Source organism: Grampus griseus, assembly GCF_964374135.1.
Source record: "Grampus griseus genome assembly, chromosome: 14".
In the NCBI taxonomy this organism is placed as follows: domain Eukaryota; kingdom Metazoa; phylum Chordata; class Mammalia; order Artiodactyla; family Delphinidae; genus Grampus; species Grampus griseus.
The window spans coordinates 74499049-74509173 of NC_139008.1; positions in this window are offsets into that span (position 1 = coordinate 74499049).

Here is a 10125-nt window from a genome sequence, read left to right on the forward strand (position 1 = left end):
AGCTTGCAGGAGCTTAGTTCCCCGACCAAGGATCGAACCTGCCCTGGAAGCAGGACCACCAGGGAATTCCCAGTATCTGGGCTTATTAACGAGTGGATTTCATCCCTGAGGGCAGAGAAGTCTTCTATTCCTGGCCTGCTCACTGCCCAAGGTGGGCACACAAAGCCATGACTCTGAACTCAGGGTGCATCCCGATCTGCGTCTCTGAGCAGAACTGGGTCTTCCCTGTGATTGGTGCAGCCTCGGAAAAGGTCTCTGTGTCCTGAGCCACCAGGCTCCAAGTTCCTCGAGGGCGGAAGTCGTGTCTGCCTATTTACCGCCTTATTGCTGGAGCTTAGCTCAGGGACTGTCTGTTGAGTGGATGAATACCTAAGCGGCTGATCTGAAAAGAGACGGGAGTTGAGATGCCTGGCTTCGTGTCCATCCCGGAATCTCACCGGCTGTGTGACATTTGAGCAGATTGCTTCCCTGAGACCAACGCCGCTTGAGCTCTTGTGTCCCCGTTTGTCAAATGTGGATCAAACTCTCAGTCCTGTTCATCCTGAGGTGCTGAAGCGAGGCTCCAATGAAATGATGGATGGGAAAGAGTGCTTTCGAAAGTGTAGACCTCTTGACAAAAAAGCAGGGGATTATTACCATTGTCTGTCTCATCCTCATCCGGCACAGGGCTGGGGCTGTGATCACGTATTCAGCGGCCCTGCTGATTGAGCGCTTACCTCCACACAGCATCCACGTCCAGTAATCCTCACCGCACCATGAGAGGAAGGTACCATCCTTGTTTTCTGAATGAGAAAACTGAGGTTCAGAGAGGTGATGCGCCTTACCCAAAGTCACACAGCTGGATTTGAACCCAGATCTGTTTGACTCCAGAACTTGCTTTTTCTCTCCACTACTGACTTGTTTCCTCTGGTAACCTTCCGCCATCCTCCCCCTCCCTTTATGGGCAGGGTGATAAAGTGGATTGTTAAGGAATACTAGCAGTAGAGGGGTTAACAGTGACAAAGGCAACCGTTGTGCACCTGGCATTGAGCTGGCTGCTTTAGATCCATCACTTTCCCCATTGAATCCTCACCCCACCCCATTCCGAGATGTGGAGAGGGAGGTGTGGGGCATATATGTGACCTGTTCAACTGTGTGCAATTAAGGAACAAGTGGCCGAAGGCCGGCTGATTCCAGAAGTTTGGTCTTTCCCTGGATTTTCAGGTTGCTGTAAAATCCCTGGTTCTGAATAGCCAGCCACGGTCTGGGAGGGGTGACCCTTCAACAGCTTGACCCCAGGGTCTGACACACCAGGACCCCCGCCCCGCAGTGGCTGCCTTGGGACCTCTTCTCACCCGCCCACCCCCGTGCCTGCCTCCTCAGCCCCGTGGGCCCTGTCCCGTTGTCTAGCACATCTTTATTGCCCGGGAAAAACTGAGAAACCATGGCTTCTCCAGGGTTCCTGTTTAATATCTGGGGTGGGGGGGGGGACGGCAGGAGGAGGCAGGAAGGCAGGGGGTGAAGTGGCTGCCGACATTCACGAACGATGCTAAGTGGTTGATGCCCAAGCCTCCCTCAGAAAGCTGCCTCTGGAAGGCGGCCTCGGCCATCTCTCACCTCCCCAGTCATCCCAACTGTCAGCCCAGCTGCCATGGGACAGTGATCTCTCCGAGGCCCTGCCTCCCTCCCAGGGTGAGTCCATCACTGGACTCATGCTCCTGAGTGTGGCATTCAAGGCCCCCCAGATCTGCCTCCAGCCTCCCTGTCTCTCCAGCCTCATCCCTTGCTTGTTCATTTATTTAAAAATATATACTTATTGATTACTTACGTGCCTGGCAGTGTTCTAGGTTCTGAAGATACAGCAGAGAACAGAAGAGATAAAATCCCTGCCCTCTTGGGCGGAACTGACAGTAAACAAGTTAACAGATAAATGTGTAATGTCAGGCAGAGAAAGGGGCTTTCAAGAAAACCAAAACCAAAACCAACCAGACTCCTCCAAGGGAGCTACAGACAGAACACAGGGGGGGGGGTCAGTGAAATCAAAGGGCGAAAATTTACATTTTTATTTCACTAAATTCACTGAAATATAGCATTTCTCCTCAATTGAAAGTGTTGGCAACACACTGTGTAGTATTGGCAATGCCTGTGACTGTCACCAGCAGAAATCAGATCTTTCCTATTACATTACAGTGGTTGCAGACGTTTCAAAATATCATTGACACTCATCACTGCCTCAAGTTCGTGGGAGTTAATAGAGGTGCTGCTAGATCTTGTTATCTAATGCGTTAATACAGATGCACCTATAGTGCTGTATCACACATTTGTTTTGTAAATATTTTGAAAACAGCATTTCAATATAATCGGCTTCCTTTGTAATTCTACATATCTTCTATGTATTTAAAAACATTATTCTGGGAAGGGGTCCATAGGCTTCTCCAGAGGCCCAGGGGTCCGTGGCCCCAAATGGGTTAAGTCCTGGAGTAGAGAGTGATGGCGAGGAGAGGCGGGTAGGTAGAAGAGGGGTGGGGCTGGGGGGACGGTCTCTGGGGTAGTGATATATGAGTGGCAACCTGAAGGAGGCAGAGAAGCTGCCACAGGAAGGATCGGAGTGAAATTCACTCCGGGCCTCGGGGGCAAGAGAAGGGCTCCGCAGTGGGAGGGGGTGCGGATGGAGCAAAGTGACTGATGGTGGGAGAGGAGGGGGAGCGCAGGGGCCATGTCAAGGAAGGCCGTGAGGGCCTGGGTGAGGACCTGGGGTTTCATTCCAAGTCAGGCTGCTGCTGGGAGTTAAGCAGGGAGCCATGCATTCTGATTTATGGACGCAGGGGTCACTGTGGATGCTGGGCAGGAAATGGAGCGCTGAGCATGGGGTCAGAGAGGGAGTGGGGAGACCAGGGGCCAGGCTGCTGCAGTCCCCCAGGTGATGACGGTGGCCAGGACGAGGGGCACGAGAAGTGGGACTATTCGGAGATATTTGAGGCGAGAGTCCACAGGATGTAGGTCGAATGTGCCGTGAGCTTTCATGCCTCTGTGCTTTAGTTTATGCTCTTTTCTGGGATGTGCCTTCCTGCTGTGTCCATTCCCGGGGCCCAGAGTCTCCACCCTGGGCAGGGGTGGCAGGGGCTGTGAGTCGCCTACTCTATCCAGCTCCCTCTTCTTCCTTGCTAATAGATCCCCAACATTATCTGGGGGAGTAACATGCCCATCTTAAAAGCCACACATCCCAGCCTCCTTTGCTGCTAAGGGTTGCCGTGGACATATGATTAGAAGTCATTTGGTGGGGCCTCCAGGAACAGGTTTCCTATAGGAAGTAGAAGCATCCTTTTGCCCCTCTTCTTCCTCCCTGTAACTTGGATATGATGGTTGGAGCCCCCTCCCCCAACAGTTTTGAGACCACGAGAGAAAGGTCAAGGACATCACAGTGACCTCAACTCTGGTATCCTTGAGGGCTGAACCCCTATAAACTTCTCATCACGAGGAAAAGAAAACCTTTATGGACTCAAACCATTGTAGTTGGATCCCTGTTATTCGCAGTTGAATAAGACTCCTCCCTGATACAAGCACAGTCCAACTGCCTATTAAATGTCTCCATCTGAAGAACACGGACCCTCAGACCGAACGTGTCTGATGCTGGGCCTCCATCTTTCTCTCAAGGAACTCCCTGTTGGGGAACCCAGACATCTGGGTGAAAAGGGAACTCACAGTACAAGAGCGGCACCCATCCATCCATCTACCCATCCATCCATCCATGCATCACCTGTTTGTGTGTTCATCTATCAGACAAACTTTTATCAAGCATCTACCATAGACTGGGCCCTGTGCTACACACAGGAGCTAGAGATATGACTAATATATTTTATTTGATGCCCATCTGCTTCTATATGAGTGGAATATCTCTGGAAGGATACATCGGAAGCTGGAAACCATGGCTGTCCCCATACAAGGAGACTGCGCAGCAGGAGACATGGGTATTCATTCCTTTTAAACTTTGAATTTTGCATCATGTGTATGTATTCACTATGTAAACATGTTCTAATTAAAAATATATGTACATCTCATCTGGATTTTCAGAATTTGCCTTGCTCCTGAAAGGATTTGCGGCAGCTTACAAGAATACACAGAGATGAATAGATGCGGCTCTGCTGTCAGAGAGCTGACAGTCTCGTGGGGAAGAGAGGCGAGTAAACAATTCTGAAACAGTGTCGCGAGACGGGTAGAGGGGCACGGGGTGCCACTTACACTGTCTCCAAGGATCCCGGCGGCTGCACTCAGCCATGGCCCCCCAGCAATGACCTGGCACAAGGTCACCTTTGTCTCGCCCCTGGTTGGGCTTGAGGACCAAGATGCCCACCTCTGGATTACATGGCCAGGACTCCCCCCACCCCCACCCCGATCAAGTTTAGGCACTTCTGTGAGCTGACCCCTAAGTCACGGAGCCACACTTGTGTCCATATCCCAGGTCGGGTGCCGGAAAGGCAGCCCATGGTGGGGCAGCAGGGATTCTCCTTGCCGGCCTGTTGCTTGTGCATTTATTCCACGAGCCCCCTGGGCCTGGGGGTGAACGCACAGAGTATGGAGGGACCTTGCCTCCAGGATCCTGATGTCCAGCATGGCCAGGACCCCTCCCACAGCCTCGGACCTGGAAGTGGGGTTGGGGGCTGAGGGAGGACAGGAGCTGGGATTGCACGGCCAGCCGGGCCAGGGGAGAGATTGAGTGAGAGACCAGTCTGGACGCTTGGAGAACTCGGGTCTTTTCAGAGCAACCCTCTGACATAGAGCAAGAATAACTTTCAACAATAAGTTGCTTCTCTCTCCCCCCTCGGCTGTTGCCCAGGCAACGCCAGAGTGCTCAACAAGTGTTTAGTTTTTTAAGAAACCAAATCTCCCTCCCTTTGGTCAGCTACCGCCAGGAAGATGAAGAGGTGGCGAAGGCGCCCCTCGCGGCCCATTGTGTGGGAACCCGGGTCAGCCGCCTGCAGCAGTGACATTTAAATCTGATGCAACATATTATAGATGAACCTGGAGCCGTACTCCTCAATCCCCACCCCAGACTTTTTGCCCATGTGTGGCTCTAGCAGTTTGGGGGAGGGGGAGGTCACAGCAGAGAAGCCGACCTTTACCTGCAAGGCAGTTCACAGCTGGCATGGGTTTTGGGAAGGCCATCTGTCCCCAACCCTCTGCATCATCTGTCCCAGGAAAACCCCCGTCAGGCCAGAGACCATCACATCCACGGGGGCAGTGTTTCACCCCCAGAGGCTCTCTGAAAATCCCTGCCTTTGAGTGGCCTTCGCGGAGAGCACCAGAAGCTCACCTGTTTCATATCTTCCTGCTTGACGGCAGATGGACGCCCATCATCTCCAGGGTTCCTCCAACAACCCGGGGCGGGGGAGGTTTTTTGTTACCCCAGGTGCAGAGAGTGCTCAAAGAAGGCTACGAGGTGTCAGGCACTTTCGAACAGAAATCCTTACGACCATGCAAGGAGGTAGGTGCTACCAGGAGCCCATTTTGCCCGAAGTGGAAACTGAGGCTGCAGGGGCCGATGTGACAGCTAGCAGGTATGGCAGGGTTTGGACCCAGTGCTCCAGTGTCTCAGCCCAGACTGCCTTGGTGAGGCTCTGTATTGCATGCAGGGACAGAAGGGCACATCTTTCCTGGCTCCTGGGACTTGGCCAATGTGCTTTTCCGGAGAAGAGATCGGCTCCCCATTTTACCTCCATGGAAGGAAAGTGATGAGCTTTGGCAATGTGAAGTTCTGGGTCAAGAGGCCTTGAACAAGCCAACGCGTGGACTGGAAACCTCACTTTGCTCATCTGTATAATGGCAGCGCAGCTGCGAAGAAGACAGTAATAGCAGCGACCCCTAGAGAGAACTTACTATGTGTTCAGCAGGGTTCCAAGTACTTCACATCTATTACTTCATTTAACCATCACAATTACTCCAGACATAGGGAGTATTACATCTCCATTTTCACATGAAGAAATGGAGACCCAGGGAGGCGGAGTCACTGTCCCAAAGACAGAGCTGAACGTTAGAATGAGTCAACATAAACCGGGGGGACAGGCCCTGGCACACAGTAGGTTCAAAGCAGGTGCTGGCTTTCATTTCCCAGGAAGATAAAGAGGGGTTTCTGTCGCCAGGGAAACAAAACATGGGAGAAAGTTAAATTTAGAAAAGCCAAACCAGGTTAGAACAAGCCCCTTATGCAGCTCAGCTGCAAATTCAGGACGGGAAATTGGCTTCAGCCACAACAAAAACCTCGCCCAGGAAGCCTGACACTGGTGAAATGAGAAAGGCTGCGTGGGGGAGGGAGGCCTGCGGCTCAGAGACGGGAGTGTCTGAGACGGGCTCCTCTCCGCCTGGGAGTCCCACACCTGGGACAGGTGGCCCTGCCCTGGACGCGAGTCCCTGGGGGCCGTGCTGAGTCCCCGGCAGTGACAAGGAACGCAGGCAGATGACAACTGCCACGGTGCGGGATCACATCTCCCAGCTGATCCTTTGCCACACCCTCCTTGAGCCCTTTCTCTCGGAGGAAACCAGAGGATGTTCATCTGCCCCTTCTCACCTCCACCGGAGAAGGTCCCTGTCCCCTACTCTCCCCCCCAGCCCCCCCATTATTTAGCATTGCTAAATGGAGAGCCAGGAGATGCAGGACGGGAGTGGGTAACGAACTCCCGCTGGCTTCTTTCACGAGATCACTGCCTTAATTTACAAGGCCTGAGTGAGGCTCATTTCCCCAGTGTGCACTGAATAATTAACTATTAATAAAAGCATTACTGAGTTAACCACGGGGGCATGTTTGATTCATGGGGTAGCCCCAGAACGGGATGGAGGCTCTGGCTCAGTGGGGATTCCTCCCAGAGCAAAACACGGCCAGGGGGATGCTGCACCCCCCTCCACCCCGCCATCCCCCGCCAGACCCTTGGTCCCCTGCCCCCACTAACCAGAGGGGCTGAATCCCAGGAGGCAGGTGAGACTGTGCGCATTCCAACGGAGGGCGGCAGAGCAGAGAAGTGGAAAACAGGGCACTGGGAGGCGTGAGTCTGCAGAGAGGGCTCCTGGCTGCGCTTGGGAGCCAGGGGGGTGAGTGACCTTGGGCAAGTCACCTGGCCCCTGGAGCCCATTTCTCCTCTGGAAAGTGGGGCGGCTGGCAACACTGACCTCTCAGGAGTGGACTGCAGGAGCAAAGAAGGATGGGAAAGGAGGTGGTAGATAACCAGATGCTTTTCACTTGTGTGGGATTATCTTTAGGACCTCCCCCTCCCCCCACCTGGAGACTGGGGCAATTGTTAAGTGTTAGTGGGGGGAGGGGAGATACCTGCTTGTTCAAGAAGCGATTCCCATCAGGATACCTCCTTGGAACCTGTGGGCTTTTCAAAGGCGAAAACGTCCACTACCCCTCCTCTTACCCAAGTGCACCTGTGGCCAGCCACGGTGAACTAATCTCTACGGTGCTGAAACACACCATCCCCATGTTCGCTCATACCTGGGTCTTTGCGTCTGCTCTTGCCCCTGTCTGGTATGCCTATCTCCTTTTGTCTGCCTGGCCAGTCCTATTCAGTCAAGTCTCACTTCAAACGGGTCAGCTGCCCCTGGGAGTCCTTGCTCTCCTGCCCAGGCAGAACTGGTTGCTCCCTTCTCTCTGCCTCCCATGCATTCTTCTGCGTGGCAACCACCCATCCACCCACCCATCCACCCACTCACATTCACTGAGCACCAATAGTGTGCACCTCTGATCATGTTTTGAAGTTCTGGACAAGTCTGGCTTTCCCTAGACTAGTGGTTCTTAATCTTTTGGGGGTCAAGGAACCCTCCCCCAGTAAAATGATATATTTTTGCAAGTGCCAGATGTGCCAGATGCTGCTTCCCTCTTCAGGGATCCCTGGTCGTCGCTGAAGCCAGACTGTGGACCCTATGTGTGCTGGATGCTGTGATGGGCTGTTCAGATCGCCCCATTGGGTATGAAAGACTTACTACCCCAGCGTGGCTGGAAGGCAGCCCTCAGCTGTCAGCCCTCTTTGGAGATTGTCTTGATTGGAAGAAAACATGCCTCCTTCCAGGGTAGGCCCAATTCCAAGACAGATCAATGTGGAAGTGCAAAGGCCTGAATTTCTCACCCCAACTTGGGACAACTCTGAAGGGTCATCCCAGCTCCAAAGTTCCCCACGGGGTTGACTGAGGCCTTTGTCGGAACTGCCTCGAAGCTCGACTTCTCCCTCTGCCGAGACCTGCCTCCTTTGCCTCCCTTCCACAGGTGTTTTTCCCAAGACCATATTCTAAACATCTTACACTTTAATCTTTACCTCTGAGTATGTTTCCCAGGGGACCCATTAGACTTAAAAGCCCTGCAGAAGTTCCTTGAGGACAGCAACAGCGTCTTCAGGCCTACTGTACCTCCAGCAGCTCTCACTGGGCAGGGCGTGTTGTAGATGCTTCAGAAACATTTACTGAATGCATTTGAATGCATTTGCTCCTGCTTCTCTGTTCTGTCCCTCTGTTGTCCCAGCAGGAGAGTTCTCATCAGACATCCAGGAGAAAAAGATGAACCCTTTGGCAGGATGCCAGCAGGACCAGGGCTGTGGGCCCGCTTCTGGGTACCTAACCATGGGAACAGAGGTCAAGCTAACTGGTTACTACAGAGCAAGGTCAAAGGGGCCTGGCTGATGTCGGTGCTGTGTGGTTAGGGTGGAGGCTCAAGGGGATGGCTGGGAGGCTGGAGGTGGCAGGGATGGGTGGTGGTGAGGGACAGACTTTTCTTGTAGAGCAAATCATTTAGAAGTTAGACTGGTCCCCAGAACCCAGAAAAACCCTCACTTTAGTTTCCACTATTGGAAACTCCTTCATGAAACAAATATATATGAAGTGTCCACCGTCCCAGGCATTGCAGCAGGGACGGTGACCTCAAAAGGCCAGGACCCCAATGCTTGCTCCTCTCACTTGCTTTGTCTCCCAGGCAAGTTACCTCACCTCCCCATTGCTGGCTGACATTTGCTGAATGGTTATTACTATGTGCCCGGTATGTGCTAACTGCTTTATAGACACGATTCCACTTCACCTTCTCAACGGCTTCGTTAGGAGAGAGAGATATATATATATATATAGTCATTCCATCTTTATAAAAAAGGACACAGGTTCAGGCGGGTCAGCGACATGCCCAAGACGCACAGCTCACCTCCGGGCCAAGGGGAGATGTGAACCCAGGTCCAGTGGAGTGCTGAGGCTGTGTTCTTAGGCACTATTGTGCTTAACGTCTACAAGCTTCGTTTCCACAGCTATGAAATAGGTACAAGCAATTCCTACGGCACTGGGTTGTTAGCGATTACATAACCGATGTGAGAGGCCCAGGAGGTGCCCAGTGAACGTCCACTCTGTTCTCCTCCCCATTTCCTTCGTCCCCTGCGCCTCAACGCTTCCCTGGGCTGGAAGGAATGATGGCCCCATTTGCCGTCTCTCCAAGGACAAATGTCTCTATCCCTGGGCCGGTGGTGTCTGGCACACAGCCAGCGCTCACTGAATGCTGTCGACCCAAATGGATGATCTGGGCTCTCTGGACAGCAAGGTGGGGATCCCACTCGGTCCGTCACTAGTGCCTGATGCAGCGGGCTGTGGCCGGTACCACGAAGGCAATTCTCTTGGTGTCACGTAACTGCTCTCAAGCCACTGGAATGCTGAGGTTTTTCTCAGCAGAACGGAGCAGAAACAGATGGAGGTGGTCCCCTGAGCCCTCCTGACAGAGGAGGTACCAGAATTAGGATGAAGGTATTCTAGGTCCAGCGTGATGTCTCAACTTTCTCCCACGGGCAAACCCCAGCTTGTTCTCACCCCCACCACGCCCCCCGACTGCAGACATGCTCATATACTGGGGGCATTAACCTTCCTTCCACTGGAGGCCCCTGGGAGAGGCGGTGGGCATGTAAGCACTTAAAACTCAAACCTGGAGGTCAGCACCTCCTCCCTGCCCCCCTCCTCAGCAGAAGCCCTGGAGCTGGAGGCTTCGTGGGGACAGATGCCACAGCCTTGGAGAGACAAGTCACATCCTCAGCTTCCTTCAACCTGTGCAAGCACTGAGTTGCCATGGCGACACTGCAGCCCTGAGACGCAATGGCTGCAGACAGCATGGGTGCTTCCAGGGCTCAAAGCTGGGGGTGA